Source organism: Maylandia zebra, linkage group LG11 (genome assembly GCF_041146795.1).
Source record: "Maylandia zebra isolate NMK-2024a linkage group LG11, Mzebra_GT3a, whole genome shotgun sequence".
NCBI classification, from domain to species: Eukaryota; Metazoa; Chordata; class Actinopteri; order Cichliformes; family Cichlidae; genus Maylandia; species Maylandia zebra.
This window is the reverse complement of record NC_135177.1, coordinates 31,662,944-31,679,752: the sequence shown is the minus strand read 5'-3', so window position 1 is coordinate 31,679,752 and position 16,809 is coordinate 31,662,944. Positions and strand designations below refer to the sequence as shown.

The 16,809-nt window shown below is 41.0% G+C and overlaps 1 protein-coding gene across 4 annotated transcripts in view; it reads right to left on the bottom strand.

The window, feature by feature from the left end:
* The window catches only part of sema6cb (semaphorin 6Cb), a 147,190-nt gene that overhangs the window by 83,912 nt on the left and 46,469 nt on the right, over nt 1–16,809 (bottom strand). For all 4 annotated transcript variants that reach the window (XM_004560163.5, XM_004560165.5, XM_004560166.5 and 1 more), the window contains one exon: nt 2,190–2,371. The gene's annotated coding sequence lies outside the window, so the exon portion shown is untranslated. The remainder of the gene's footprint in view (nt 1–2,189; nt 2,372–16,809) is intronic.

Sequence of the window (16,809 nt, the reverse complement as noted above, 5' to 3'; positions counted from 1 at the left end):
ATGCGTTCATTTAACACTGAACAAGAGCGCAAGTCACGAATGAAGATGGGAAAAAGGGTAAGGAGGAGAAAATTAGGGCACTGACAAAGACTCAAGCCCTCGAGACATGCAGTGAGAGAGGTCAACTGAAGTTTATCAGAGGGCAAAGACAAAGAAATATACACGGGGGGCATCCTGGTGACTCCAGTACAAACCACATTGCAACACCCTGGGCTAAAATGTGGGCCAGCACGTATGTCACATCTTCTAACCATATGAGTTTTTAGGAAAAGGCAAAAACAAACTAAAAAAATAAAAATTAAAAAAAATCCACAATTTAATTTTAAAATAAAAAGGAGGAAACAGAGACAGCTGCATTCTCAGTGTGTTACTGATTTAGAGACAGCTTTCCTTATTTGTAGCTGAAAAGACAGGTGCTAAAACTAGGGTCATGCAGAGAAGTGATGGGGTGGAAAAGAATGTTAATCTGTTATCTGAATAAACTGGAAAAAAAAATAGACAACAATTCTAAAATGTTAACCCCTCTGTGATTTTCATTCCTATCATGCAGGTTCGAAAATTTAGCTCAGTGCCCTGCTTGTAAAGTTGTACAAATTAAGACAGAGGGCAGGATTTGCCTGCAGCTTTCGGCTGCTATGGTTTGGCGTGCAAAGACCCTTTTTGTTTTTCTTGCAAAACCATGTGGGCCATGAACAAATGTTCATACATCTAAACTATGCATCAAACTATGCTTCACAGTGCCAGCACTGTGGAGTGAGTAGGTGACAAGATATGAAAGCAATGCCAGTCACTCTCTTTCTGCCCCCATCTCTCTCTCTCTCTCGCTCACATTTTTGGCACCATAATACCACTATTCAACAGAGTGGTCTGATCATGTTTCACGCCTTTGCACCCGCACTGACTGCTGTTCTGTCCCATTTCACCCTTTTTGATACGTCTTTGTGTCATCAATAATGACAGGCAGAAAATGGGTGTCCACATCGGGGCCCCTTATGCCACCGTGATGCCAGTGATCCGGTTCAACACCAACAACCTAATTCCTACAAACTCAACCTTCTAACCAAGCTATCATGTATTGTTTCCCTGCTGTCAGCACACCGCAAAGCAAGAGCGGTGGGCTCCTATTCATTCTGACTGACGCACAACACTCTACAATGGTCCTGTGCTGCACATATGCAGAGCCAGCCAAAAGAGGGATCACACAACAGTGGAGCTTTGAAAGGTGGTATGAATAAAGAGATCAAGAGTCCAACATGAGCATTCATAGTGTCAGATCATCGTGAATAACAGCTCGTGGGGACAAAGCCTCTGCCAACCCCAGGAAAACAATGTGTTCGAGTTACAAACGATTTTTACACGTTTATTTGTCTACCTGTTTCTGTGAGGCAGAGCTTTGCTTGAAAGCCCTCGAGTCATTTTGCTTTTGGAAAAACACAAAATGAAATCATGACCTGCACTGTGTCATACAATCAAGCTCTTAACTGCCAAATGGTTTTCTCTTATTACTATGGCCAATGTGAGCCTCACAGGGTATGAACTTTATGCACTCAAATTCATGGCAGACAAACATGTCATCATTTCTCACATTCATCAGCAATACACAAAATTGTGTGAAATTATGCTTCTGAAAGAGTTTACAGCATGCACAGAGGAACGCAGTGTAAAGCCTGGGCATGGTTAATTTGACGTATTTGTGTTGTATGCTTAAAACATCCTCGCCTGTGTTTCTGCAACCATTACCTCCATTTTTTCTGGTACATGTTTGGCTTCTCTCAATGACGTGTCTAAGGGCAGACGATGCTGCATGCTCTACAGATCATAAAGCCATCTAAAGCAAACTTCTGTTTTGTCCTGCACTGCTGAATTCAAAATTTAGCATGGAAATCAAATTCTTATATTCAATCTGATGGAAGTTGGTCGTTTCTAATGGTGCCATCAAGCTGCCACTTTCAATCAATCAATCAATCACTGTACTTTTGGGTAAACCTCATGAACCGTTTGATTGCTTATTAAATCTTAAATATTGAACACAGCAAAATGCAAAGGAGTGAAATCAGGTGTCCAGGAGCCCTCACTCAAGTACAATGCTGGAAATATCCTAAGATATTATCCTGATTACAGATTGGGAATTCCTTAACCCAAAATGAAGGGAAAAATTTAAATCAAGGGAAAGCTAAAACTGAACTTACAAAGGTGTTTGTCACATCCAGCAATCCACCAATCTCTGCTGCCCCTTCGTCTCTCGGGAAAGGACCTCGGCAGCCGTGTGCAGAAGGGGTTATGAAGATAAGGTGTTTGCAGGGTCTTCAAGGATTAAAAGTCTCTTTGAGGTCTTCCATTCAAAAAACGTTCAATCTTCAGTGAACTTCCTCTGAAAGCAAACAGAGAAAAAAAAAAATGAGAATGTAAAGCAGAATAAAGACAGCTGCACTGCAAACACACTGCCGAAAAACCTCTGGGGTTCCTTAAACGGGGCCACTGACCCAAAGAGATCCCACAGAGAGGGGCTCTATGTCCTCTCAGTGTAAACTCCTCAGTCCCTCTGCTGTCATAACATCACAACCAACACAAGCAGAAATGGAAGCAGATGTGCTGGTATAGGCAAGCAGCTTCATGTTGCTTATAGACCACATTGCTCTTTCCCAGTCCTATATTTTCATTCCCTCTTTCAATTTTATGATTTATGAGTGTGCATTCACTGTGTAATAAAACAAACAATATCAAATATGTATAAACAAAAAGACAAATTCATGATTATTCAGCACGAATGCACAAACCTCTGCCCACACTCTCTGCATATATACACAAAATGTGGACCAAATGCACCTTGTGGTTTTAAACGTGCCCACGCTTATGGTAAACTGTGTGGGAACTTCATCCAAAACTTGGTTTTGTAACATTCAATATGGAGGTAAGACTATGTAGAACAACAGGACTGATGCACCTCCAAATATTAGCTGCAAAATAATAAAACGGAGCAACGATGGTATAAAAATAGAGCTGAACCTAACACACCCGCACTTTATTTCTGATCTGCATAACCCTGTTACCCCAGCATTAACCATGCAAATAAGTTTTGTTTTTGTTTTTTTCATACTTTGTAGCAGATATTTAGGAGCTTTACTATTTGTCATGTTTGCTGGGAGCTTTTTCACATCTATCTAGACTTGTCAGAACTTTGAAACTTTCTTCATTCGCTTGAAGCCCCTCTCTGTTCTCAAGAGACTCATTCATGCAACACAGCTGGGGGTTTAAACCAGTGCTGCTCTGTAGTTAGTTCATCTCTCCAACTGCACAGTCATTCTTTACCCAACCTCCCCATAGCAAAACCACAATCGCACTGAAGAGAATTCATGACAGATGAACTTCCTTGTAAATCCATTATCCCAAATTCAGCTTTCCGCACACACACAAAAAGTCATCTCAGATAACCAGCGATGACTAATGGAAAGTGCACGAATTCCCGTAACCGAGCTTACCTCCTAAGAAAATGACTTCTTAATCTATATAAACCTACATACACATGGCGCTCGAGTAAAAAAAAAAAAAAAAAAAAAAAGGGGGGGGGGGGAGAGGTTGTGACCGCAGAGTGAGTCCCCAAATCCTTAGCCACAGATAAAGCCTGTCCACTGACTCACTCACACAGCGCAGCAGATGAGCTGCATTGCTTTCCCAACCCCTCCTGAATGAGGCAGCCGACTGCAGCTGCTGTGAGCTCAACACCAACGCTCACTCCCATCATAGATTCATAAAGCCACTGAAGGCTTGTAAATACTTAACAACCCCAGCCATCCGCAAATTAAGCAGAGTGGTGTGACAGCTTTGGCACGCTGGTTTGTGGTGACTTAACCTGTGTGGTGTAAAGGCAGGAGGCCGTGTTATACTCTAAACACATGGCTGGTTAGTTTAAATGTTATGGCCACTACGCCAAATCACACTCTGATTTAGTCATGGGAAGTGGCCTGGTGAAGTAAAGAATGATGTCAGCTTTAAAAAGAACAAAAAGAACCTCTGACCACTCCTTTCCAGCCTCCCACCCATCAGTCATGTTGCGGACAGGCTGCAGCTGTCTTTTTTGTCAAAAATCATCTCCATCAAAAATATTAGGCAACAATAATAATGATTATTTTCCCCCAACACATACTGTGCATGCAGAAGGGTGACGAATGAAAGAAATATGTTTAAAATAAGGTGTTTGTTATCCAAAACACCTTTAATCACTCATCACCTGCTTAATTTTTTTGTTTAATGTGCAACTTTATTTCAAATAAAGCTGAAACTAATACAAATTATGTTAAAATTACTTGTTTTGTCCAACCACAAAGCCTACATTTACCCCATTTATACAGTACTACTACTAATAATAATAATAAAGTTGTCATTTCAGCTTTAAACTGACTAATGATTTTAAGGGTAGGGCTTCATCTCAAACAAAAGGGATGTTCTCAAAAACATCCATGTCACACAAGCCTCAACTTGTCGTTCTCAAAAACAACCTGTAGTCTGGACGACAGCATGATTAACAGCCACTGGCACACAGGTTAGATAAATTAGGATCAGCAGATTCAGTTAAAGACGACACAGGGTGAAGTTTTGTTGTTCTGCGCAGCTGTTTTCCCACCCAGTCTAGGCAGAGTAGGTTCCAGTATTGATTAGAGTGAATGAGATCAGCTGGTGGGGCTGCTACCAGGCTCCATCACTTCGGCTGCTGGGTCTATTAGACTGGGTGCTCATATAGCGCATGGGAGATGAAGGATAATGTTGCAGTGATTGTTTTATTGCCACACTGCGATCACTGTGCCCCGGCATTAGCAGCGTTTTATAATTTCTAATCTCATTTTCTAGAAATAGTCCCGCAGAGAGGCCCCCGTATCCTGCCATAATAGTTTTGAGGTGAGCCCCATTTACCAAATGAGCTTTTCAGAGCACAACATTCCCATTAACACCACTCATACAATCCCTCTTCTCCTTCAAATGTGCACCATGAGCTTCTCCACAGACTCAATGCACCAGCAAGCAAATATTTCATTTTTAGAAGTTTCGCATCTAGTCAGTCTCCCGTGAGCAAAGTTGGCAAAATCTTTCCGTTACCAAAATTATGCTAAATCCCACTGAACGGATTTCACAGCAACACACCACACCACGACACACCACATTCCCGTCTACAATCCCACTACGCTGGAAAACTTCCCTGCAGTGCTCGCTTGGTTATGGTAGTGATCAATGGCCCCCTGGCAGTGGGCGTTCGGGGGGGGTCTGGGGGTACAGGAATGGTGGTATTAATAATGCAAGGTCCAGGCCTGTCATATCCTCCATTAGCACAGAGGAGGCGGGAGGCCTAAAGGCTGATTGATTACTAATTAGATTAATTGCTGTCTTTTAGAAAAGGAGGAGAAAGTAATAGACCAGAGTCCTGACAAGTGTGATGGTATTGGAGCCAGCATGGCTGAAAAATATACATACACAGTGTGAGGAAAAGTGGCTCTGCAGATTACAAATCAGGCTTCTCCTCTCAGTTCCGTATTAAATTAAGGAAAGAATACCCCGAGTCTGTGCAATAAACAAGAGATCAATCAAGAGCCAACCCACCGATTGGTTTAAAAATGTCTAATAAATTGCTCGGTTCTCTGCAGGCCTCTCTCTTAAACGCACCTGTCCATGCCAAAGGAACAACTCACCTGCAGTGCTCGTAGTACTAACTGAGGTCGACAGCAGTACTATTTGTTGCTTTGATTCGAGGCCATTCCCTTCCTATTATTCCCACGTTTGTTGTCTTGTTAGCTATTGCCATCTGGAAAACACAACATGATAAGGCCAACTTCTATCCAGTTTTCATGTAATGAGGGTAATGCTAGTGTTGCAGAAAACTGCCATTTGCCAACAGGCACAGAGGTTTGGAGAGATTAAGTTACACTTAATCTCCCAACTGTCCTTTAGAGATAAAACTAATAAAACTCACATCAAAGCCTTGAGTTGTGTTACACACATTGTGTAGTGTGAGTGGTAAAGTCACTAAATGATTAGGCAAATATATTTACCGCCATCTTTTCTTCCGCACAGCATTCAGTTAAATTCACAACACTAATTTCTGCCCCAAGTCACTTTGGGCTGAAATTGGTTTTGCTCACATTTTGGACTCAAAGTAAAACTCAGTTTCGTGATATTCAGTGTCACAGTGTAACCTCCACAAGATGAATGTGATGCATTTTTGTTTGAAGGCGTATTTATTGTAAAATTGATCAGGACCTATCTGGCAGACTGTGGGAGATGTTATTCTTAATAATAATAATTATCCTTGCTTTCAATTAACAGCGTCCGACTGTCTCACACAGTCACACAGTCTTTCTGAAGCATTTTAATCCAAATATTAAAATTTATTGGAAAACCATCTTTCATTAAAGCAGGCATCAGGCTTAAAAAAAATTCACATAATCCAAGCCCACGATCGACATCACAGCTGCAGTTATTTCTGTCAAAATCACATCTTAATTCCCAACAAGTGGCAAAGCAGGCATGCATGTATGAGACTAATTGGCACATTGGTATGGCCACACTCATTATACACGCCCACACTCAACATAAATAGCCTCACACTTCTGTGGGAATAATGCCTTCCAAATAGGGAGCTGTATTATTTGTTTCAGCTTGCCTCTACACCAACAGACCATGGAGAGCCATATCGTGCTCTGCTGGTTTTCACAAAGCTCATGGGAGAACAGTCCCAGCATGCATTGCTACGTTCAGTGCAATAACTGTGCCACTTTTGATTTTAAAGAAAAAAAAAAAATGACAAGAAAAAAAAAAAGATTTATTCTCTAGAAGCCTGTCGAAAACATGCATTTGGCCCAACTGCAAAATTACAAGGAAAGCCTGCACCACAGTGCAGTCGTCCATATCCATCTCACAAATCTGACATAATGCCATCGACATCAGAGCTGGACTGCCAGTGATGCACTTCGCCAACACAGGGCTTGCTTTTTTGTGCTTCTTATCTCATGTCATGAATCATAAAAAGACTCATCTTTATCAGCCTGTTTGACAGCGAGACGGGTCTTTACGCTTTCTTGTCACACACGAGTTCTCGAGAAGCTGTCAGGATGAAGTGGAATATTAGACCTATTAATTATTCCACTCCTCCATCCTGCTGGGAGGCAGTTCTGAGACAGTTCCTCGTATCTGACAAAGTTCATTTATGCTTGACTCCACTGCTATAGCAACAAATGTCTAAAGACGGAGCTTTGTTAGACTACCATAACTGAAATCTGTTGACACATCATCCCAAAGGACAATACAACCAACAAATTCATGCACAATGCAGAAACTGTCATGATTAGTCTTTTGAACTTAAGCCACCTTCAGAACTCTTGACATGTTATTTACCAACTTTACTGTGCCATCGCTGCCAGGATGCACTTTTTTGTTTGGAGCGGGACAAAAAAAAGAAAAAGGAAAAACTGAAGCCACACAGGGTTTGAGCAAGCAAAGGTTACAGACTGTTACCGTCAGGCCTCTGGGTTAGGAACCTGTAACACCACAAGCCATAGAGGAAGCTCTTTCTTATCCATTCTTTAAAACAACTGCCTCAGTGCATGTCTTTCCATGTTTAGTTCTGTCAATCTTGGTTTGTAGCTGCTTTCCTTTTTCTTCTTTCCATAAGCCCAAAGCTACCTCTCACCTCCTTCTCGCTGCCTCGGTGGCTCACTGCTATGACAGCATGCTGTGCTAATTGAAAGCGACCCTGACTCGTCCTTTTTCCAAACCACTCTAGCTGATGCCCCGTTGTTTTTCTCTCCGCCGGAGGTTGACAACTGGCCTTTCGACTGCGGCGTCAACTCTGACCTCGCCGTGCTGGCGTCTCACCTTTCTCCCTCTGCGAATGCGGGGCCAAATCCGAAGCCACACAGAGCGGCAAGAAACTGCAGACTTGCATGTTTTCCCTCACTGTTCTTATGAGTTAAAGACATTTCTCCAGAGTAAATGAAACCAGTCCTCTACAGGTTAGAAAATGTGCTTTTTGCCTTTTTTTCTTCTTCATGCAAGTATAACTGATGCATGACATTGTTTACACACTAAAAAGAGATCTTCAATTTGAAATTCAATGAAGATGCAAACAATTCCAAGCAATCTTCCCTCGAACATGCTCTGCAAACTCTGAAGGACAAAAGCACAAACTCTAACTTAATGGATGAGATACAGCTGCAGCAGAGACAACATGATTAGATTCTCCTCATACTTAATTCCTTTATCAAAAACTAGTGATATTCCACTAAAACAAAACGCTTGTACCTGCAGTGTTTCAACAGAGGTGGGCTGCTCTTATCACCCTCACTGAATAGGACTCGGGCCCATAATGTAATAGCCTAGCGGTGTGCTCATAAATCACTTGAAGAGGCTGTATGCCACATGCACTGACACTCCCAATCTGCCAACCTGTGTCTTTATTAAAGAGCATATTATATTGAAAGGCGCTTTTTCTTCAGTTTCCCCTACTATAAATGCCTCAACTCATTTTTATGCAAACAAGAATACAAATACTTTCCTCTGCAGGCACAAATACATTTCTCTGAGCTTTAATATACACAAAACTGTCTCTGTGTGTGTTTGTGACAGAGTGCCTTTGTTTTTACATCTTGTCACCATTCCTCTTCACAATTACATCAATTGTCTCCCTCCCACAGCAAGTGAGGCATCAGTTCGGAAGTATGAATGTCTATTCATATCTGATTTGCCTTAGTGAAACTCCGTGTTATTGGCTGTACAGTGCACACAACAGTATGAGTTTGTGCTCTGCTTTGTTGATGTGTTATATTTGCTTTATCTCTCCATCCTTTCATTAACTTTGACAACTAAATGTGAGCTGACAAAGAAATAGCAATAACATGAGATGAGTCACCATATAGCCGTATATGTTGACAGAGAGAAAACATTGATCCTTTCCGTTTTCTCAAAGTTTTCTTCCCATCTAAAAGACAATAGTTGACTACTCTTTTACTTTCAAATGCAATCGATTTGCTTCTCCACCCTACTGAACTCTGAACCTTCTAATTACACCGTCCTAATCCTTTATTCACAAAAAAAGACCAATGTTTCCTTTTGAGCATTTTTGATTTATTCTTTTGTTTTTTTAAATTTACTGCCCACTGCTTTAAACAACTGTGAAGGAACAACAGGCAAATGTTCCTTTGATGCTCTTATGCCCAAGTCTGATACGAGCACTTATGGATCGTGCAAATGTCACACAGATCATTATAAAGAACTCAAAAAAGTCCAAACCCCCCCAGAATTCAGACAATACATATAAAATGGAACAAAACAAAACTCAGATTGTATGTGTGTGGTTTCCTTTCCCCTTTTTTAAAAGCCTTTAACCTACAGTAATGCAACTGCCTGACTCAGTACCAGCTGTGACATCGCTATACTGTCAGCTCCAGTGATTTATTAAAACTCAAAGAAGCATAAATTCAACAGGATTACACACAAAAAGAGGTTCTTGTTATATGTAGTTTTTAAAATAAAAAAAAGGAATAAAAATAAGCAACTAAGCTGCATAGGGCCATTCAGCAGAGGGCTTGTGTGAACGAGCAGGATGCCAGGAACAAGGTAAGATGGCAGCAAATAATTCGCTGTTATGACCCCCAAAGGAAGCGACTGAAAGAAGATGTCAAGTTCATTACAGGTCAATATTTGCATAAAATGTACTTGTTACATTCAATTAGAGCTTTTAATAATCACGATTGTTTTCATGCATCTTTGTTCTTTCGCCCCTAAGGACAGCTACTCCTCATCTTAGGGGTTTGGATATAATATACATGATGAAAAAGCTTTATTGAAAGGATTGAAGGAATCCAAGATGTCAAGTCTCTGCCTGCACTAAGAGCTGTGATTATTTGTGCCAACTAAATGTGCCTAAGATTCTGCCGGCTGCCACAGTGCTTCCAACCAAAATCATGCAAATCGAGAACAGGAAAAACACTAAATCTCTTTCTCCCACTCATTTCTTGCAAACAAGGCGCATCCCTTGGTAAACACTGGCAGCAGAACACATCCTGCAAAGAAAGCCTCGCTGCTGAGAGACAGAAGTGTAAACAGCTCTCAAACTCTCAGAATAGAAGTTGTTACACTCTAGAAATAAAATACTGTGGATGGGAATTGAACAAAGGCATGGGTTACTTGTTAGAGGTTTTGCTTTGCAGGCTCCTGTGGCTGTGACATGACCAGAGTCCTCCACAATCTGTACCCACAAAGGTAAAACTCTGTGAGCATGAACATAATTAGTCAGAAAACTGTCTCAATTCAGGTGTTTCCCTACAGACCTTACGCAAAACTAATTCCTGTAATACGCATCATAGCTACATAATTATGCTAACAAATAGGCTCGAGACACAAAACTTCTTGTTTTTAGTCTGAATAAAGGAAAACTTTTATGACCACAGCTCCATGCCAATTAGATGCTTCAGCTGTCATAACCATTGCTGGAATGGAAGATGCACCAGAACTCAAAAACAGAAGCCAAAGCTGTCAGCCTGGTTGGTGTGTGCACCGATTTCTCAGCTCAGTGAAAATTCAAAAGAACGCCTGAAAATATCCAAAAAAGGAATAAAAATATCTTGAACATGCCACATAAAACTACCTTTATTTGACCGTCTTTGTTAACTTAAAATCTCTTAAATTGTAGTAAATAATTCATGCTCACTATGTGGTTTCATATTCGTGACTTTCAGTCGCTTTTTTTGGTCTACCTGACCAAAAACAAATTTTTATTGTTCAGAAGGTCTCTTGCTCAGGAAGCTGGTGTATTGTGCACCAGGATTTATGCTGCAAGCTTTAGCCATAGTCCAACACTTAATCTTTTAGAACTTAAATAGCTCACTCCTGGAAGATATGACGTAAACCACCTGCTGCAAGTTGAGTGCTGTATGTTCACTTCCAACAGAAAAGTAAGAAAAAAGAAATCAGACAAGCAGTAATTTCAAATGGGTCCAGATGCATCTCCGCCTTCCCCTCTTCTTTAACTGCTTCAGGCTTACCTGTCCTTTTCAGACATCATTTCAAAAAATGGTCAGTAGAAAACGTGTGGGTAAGGAGTGTTAGATAGCTGAATTTAAATGCATACATGTTGTATCTTGACAATACATATCAAATAGTCTCACAGCAGCTCAGGCTTAGCCACTGTTTGTCATCTTGTCTAATGTGGAACGTGCAACACGAACAGTGAAGTAGAGCAAGGCAGACAGGTAATCCAGGATTACAACACCGACATGTCATTTCTGTGGACGCTGTTATCCCAGCTCACTCGTCTTTTGCGTGAAATGCAGAGTTCAACCCCATCTGTCTGCTCGAAACTCTCCTCTGGCACCCATCAATGGCGCACCGTGGACCAGCATAGACGACGAGATAATGAGCTCCCGTTGCCTTGTCAACGCCATCCGGTTCCCCTCCGACAATCTTAAGCTCACGTTTTCCAGTTTCCAGGTGTTTGGAGCTCTAAAGCAAACAAGGTATTCCGATAGTAAATTAAATTTTATATTGTTTCAAAATCCTTCCAACAGGCACCCACAGACTGACAATATTATAACTAGTCTGCAGTTTCCTGGAGAGATAACAAATGCAACAGCTTATAAGACTAAAGACTAAAACTAAAATCCTACAAAAAGGGAGCATGTCAGAGTAACAAAGGTAAAAGGTAAGGTTCACACACAATCTCAGTGTGACAAGCTTGTAAAAACTGAAGTTAAAGATTTGTTTTATTGTTGAAGGCACCAAGTATACACATTGATTGTCCTGTATTTGGCCTAAATGACTCATTGAATCCATTTACTGAAAAACAAAAGTGAGTTTTTAAGTCCACTTCCTTAAAATTGTCTTAGTATGAGCGTTCAACTGGGATGCTTCGTCACAGACTCCAACCTATAGCCTTAAGATCAAAGTCCATTTGTTTTTCCTTCTTTTCCCGTTTTCTATATCATCCAATTCCCTTTTTAGTTCTGTCCCCACTTCCCAGTGTTTTATCATCATTCCAATTCTGTTTTGTGCAAGCATAGAGTCACATATTTGTTTACGAAATATAGTGCCATCTCAGTGATTTCAACAAAGCTCTTTGAGAGCCACACGCTAAAAACATGCTTCTAATAAACTTAATACAATTTTATGTTTGCACTCTGTGTGATCATATTATCTGCTGAATCACAGGCTAAGAAACGTGGCTGCAGTATCGGTCACAGCTGGAGGACACTTTGTGCATATACCTTACTCCTACCGCAGCTCAACTAGAGCTTCTTTTCTGTTGGAATGCCAACACGCCTTACCTTTATCTCTGTTGCAGTTCTTATCTGTTTGTTTTTTCTTTTCTACAAATGTCAGTGTCACATTGATCACTCAAACAATGGCAAATCTATATCTGAAAAGTTGGCACTGTGTCACGTTGATCACGTAACAGGTTAGTAGATGTAGGTCTACTAATGTTTGTGTGATCAACGTGACACAGTGCCACCATTTTTTGCACAAATCTGCAATCGTTTGCATGATCAGCATGAGACTGCAGGGAAAAAAGATAAAGAAATACAAAAAAAAAATTTTTTGGTTTCAACAGAAAAGAAGCTGTAGGAATCAAAAATGGTGGCACCGTGCCATGTCAATCACACGAACATTAATGTTTGTGTGATCGGCATGACGGTCGTGTCGATCACACGGTCATGTTTGCATGAGCAACATGACACAGTTCCAGTATTTCCAAGCAACAGACAAAGATATCAGCTCAACTCCTTCATAGTTGTCATCTTTCTTCTGGGAAAGAAAAAAGTAATAATTACATGCTGTATACCCAGTATCAATCACAAGTTTCATACACAGATTATTTTAAATGAGCAGCCTGCATGAAAAACAATCAAATATCATTTATTATGTTAGCGTTTATACGTCCTTGCAAGTTATTTTGAGGTCTGTCCATCGAGCGGTTACAGTGTTTCAACTTGTAATCAATCCCATTCTAAAGAGACTTTGACTTGAGGTCAGACTAACGACTGACTTGTCTGTAGCCAAAGTGTTTTAGACAAGACGAATAAAAAGCTGAAAATTACTTACTCGATGCCCTTTTGCAGTGTTCCAAAGTTGTGTGACGTCACAGAATAAATTACAAAATAAATTTAGTCCAAATGTTTATCCATGTGAGGGGGCTTCTTGCTGTTTTCAGTTTAAAGTGCATCTTCCCCCCATCAACAACTGGATGGCTGGTCTGAGCAACAGTTTGACCACATTCCTCATGCTACCTCTGTAAGTGCTTCATGGCATTTCCTGCAGAGTGACATTCTCTCCCCACCTGTACGCCATTTAACACAACACTGATACATTCCAGAACATTGTCTGCAAGATAAGGTATTCCCTTCAACTAGAGCATCAGATACTTCACTGCCAGAGACTTTCATTGTTCTTGTCTATTTTGCATCCACATTGCCATTTCTTATAGTAACTTAAGAGAGATTTCTGGCCCTAATGCTTTGCTAATATAGGGTAAATTTTTTTTTAATGCTGCATTAATCCACTTTTGCTTTTTTTTTTGCTTCACTCTGATGCATTTTTTTTAAAACAACTTGCAAAATACAACTCTGAACACTCTTTAGTAGATTCGGTGTCAGTTTACATTAATTGCAGAAGAACAGTTCTGGCACAGTGTTTATACGAGCCCATTCCCCACCCCTCATCTGCCCTCCCTCCCAAGTGACTCTTTATTTCTGTTTGAACAAAAAAAGCTATTTCCTTTACAAAAGCAGCTGCTAAAACAAAAAGAAAAAAGAAAACACAGCACTCGCTGAGGTCTACCACACATTTTCTTCTCTGTGGAGTGCAGTCAAAGCAGAACAGCTAACCTCTCACCTGGTTTTGTACGAGAGGCTCAAAAAAAGTTGTTTTGCATAATATGTGCAGTGAAAATCAAAATCGAAACCATTCCAAACTGACACATTCAGCAAAAAATGTTCAATATCAGTTTGGAACATCATCTTATTTTATTTTGTTCAAATTGTCTGAATCTGAATCCGTTTGAATCACAACATTAATGCTGACACTGTAAACCCTAAGCAGTAAGACATAACGCCAGTCAACGCCCTTATTTTCAACTCACGTGAGTTCTTTGCCTGAGTCATGACAGGTAAGTGAAATGATGGACTAACTCCTTCATGTTTCTTTGGAGCGTTTGTTCGTTAATGGCTGAGAATCAACCCTATGTCAACATACTGGTTGGTAGCAGCAAAGGCCAGAAGGGACCTGAGGTGGTGCTCACACCCACCACTGTGTTGCGGCCTGGCACGGGCCTGTGCTTTAGAAGGGAGACTCATGGAAATCAGCAGGGCTTGGCTGGGCTTCACTCCCGCCTTGGTCCGCTAATGGCTTTCCAAGTTTGCGGCTGCCATTTGTCAGCTTGACTGATGTCTGCTCCATGACGATTAATCTCTTTCAATCATCCATCTCTTCACCATCAGAGCAAAAGTACAGTGCTCCGGCATGTTGGACCAGAACAACATGGATTTGCTCCCCAAATCAACCTCACACAATAAAACACCTGAAGCTTCAAAGTTGCAGGTAGAGCAGGGTGTGTTTTGAGTATTGTGAGGATAAGGGGATAAATTTACTGCAGCAGAAGAGAAGACAAAACAAAAATGGAAAAGAAAAAACTTGGCATTCTCGTCTTGTACATAATAGAAGAGCATCAGACACAGCCAAAAACCACAGAAAGCAAGACGAGCTGTTGAGATAGGTTGTTCCTATTCCTGGAACATTTTCAGTAGTCTATGAGAAAAAAAAATAAAAATAGGGGTCTGCATCGCCCCTCTTACTTCATTAAGCGATTCTTATTGAAGCCTTGCAAGCAGGATCCAAACAGGAAACATTAAGTCTCTGGAGAATAGAGAGAAAGTACAGCAATTCTGTCTGTGTGAAAGAGTGAAAAGACAGAGTGAATGAGGTGTGGCGAGTGAATATAAAGCAGTGAGAACACAGGGAGGAAAAGGAATAAAACATAGTTAGGGAGCAACAGTGTGAAGGGAAAAGCTAAAAGAGGTTGCAGTGCCCCAGGTGAGCCCTGTGGTGGGTCATTTCACAGCCCTGTAGGCTGAATAACACTGACAGGTCAGCTGGAAGACTCACTGCCAAGAGAAACTCACGACGGAAAGAAAAGAGCACAGGGCTGCACCTCTACACACAATTTCACACATAAAAACAGTACATGCAAACGCACACCTCCCCGTCTTCACCGCAATATAATTTCCTTTTCAATCTGCCGCACAATAACCTAGCCACTGTTTATTGACCTTTACCATACAACTATTCACCAGGCAATCACTCCTTTGGCTCAAGACACAGAGCTATAGCTCCCACTGCTCTGCTGCCTCAGTGCTGCAAATCCACAAATGTACAACTGGCTTCAATAGCTGCGTACATAGTTCAGGAAGTGCGTTTGGTGCCTGAACGAAGGAGGAGTGCCTCTCTGACAGCAGCGATGATTGGATCATCAAAGAAGACAACTCAATATTATAACCACCATTAGTGCAGTAACAAATCAATTAAAGGGAATTACAGCACTAAAGGCCCGTGTTCACACGAGTGCCTGAGAGGCATATGGTTTCGCAGTCTGTATTCACAACATTATACTTGATGGTTCTCAGTCTTGCCCAAGCTGCTGTCATCCAGTTTCACAGGCATAACCTATTGGCTTTAAAATCTTCAATTAGGACAATGCCCTTAAGGAAGGGCAGTATGAATAAAAGCATACAAGAGAAACAAGTCAAACCAGTCTCTCCTGAAGGGGGGAAAAAAAACAAAAAAACAAAAAAAAAAAAAAACATTTTTTTTTAAAATTTGATTTTTATGTGTTGCTCCCCGATTTTGATCAAGCCCTAAAATGGAGTAAAACTCCCCAAATCTAAAATGACAGACTTCATCCTCACAGATATTTTTAAAATAGCCAGTCCCAAATGTTCTTTTAGAGCTGGTATACTGGCACTGAACTTTCTCCTTTATTTCCTCTTGTTGTTGATCATGTTTGTAGACTTGGAGTCTAAATACAGACTAATGGGAAACTGTCAAGTTTGGAAGGCTTGTTTAAAAAAAAATATCATAAAAAAATAACAGACTGATCAACAAAATCTGTTAGAATTTAGATTTTTGGCAATGCAGCTTTTTCTCTGTACACTGTGTTGCGATTATATAGCCAGAATAAAAAAGCAATACTCTGATCTCCACAGGTAAGATAAAGGTTGAGTGAAAATAAACGTAAAATCCATCTCAAACTGAAACAGGGAGCAATTTTAACACTCACTGGTTTAATTCTTTTGAGACTTTTGCTGTTTGTTTCAAGGAGAGTCGAATGCTCTTCAGCCTTCTCATGCATGAAAATTAGAGGCGGTGAGGCGGCTGTGGCGGATCCATCGAGGAGGCAACCTCCTGCCGCCGAATGAATGTCAGTGACAGTGCAAGTCCTATTTGGCTGACAAGCAGCGGGGAAGCAGGTGGGCAGGCTGAGGCTTATCTGCCAAAACAGCCGGGGTTACACCACACCTCCTGCCACAAGAACTGCTACGACTCAACGGCTACATGCAGAGAGAATGAGAGGGTAGCAACATGATGGAAGAGACGTGAGAAAAGGGAGGTAGAGATACAGTAGGTTCGGGGAGGAGATTAGCAGCGTACAAAAAACAAAAGCCAGGAGAATGATTAGATCCTCTGAGCTATAAGAAAGTGCTGCTTGTAGAAGAGGCAGAATACCAGAGAGAGTAGAACTGAGAAATGGTGAAAATGATATATGTGTGGGTACTGATA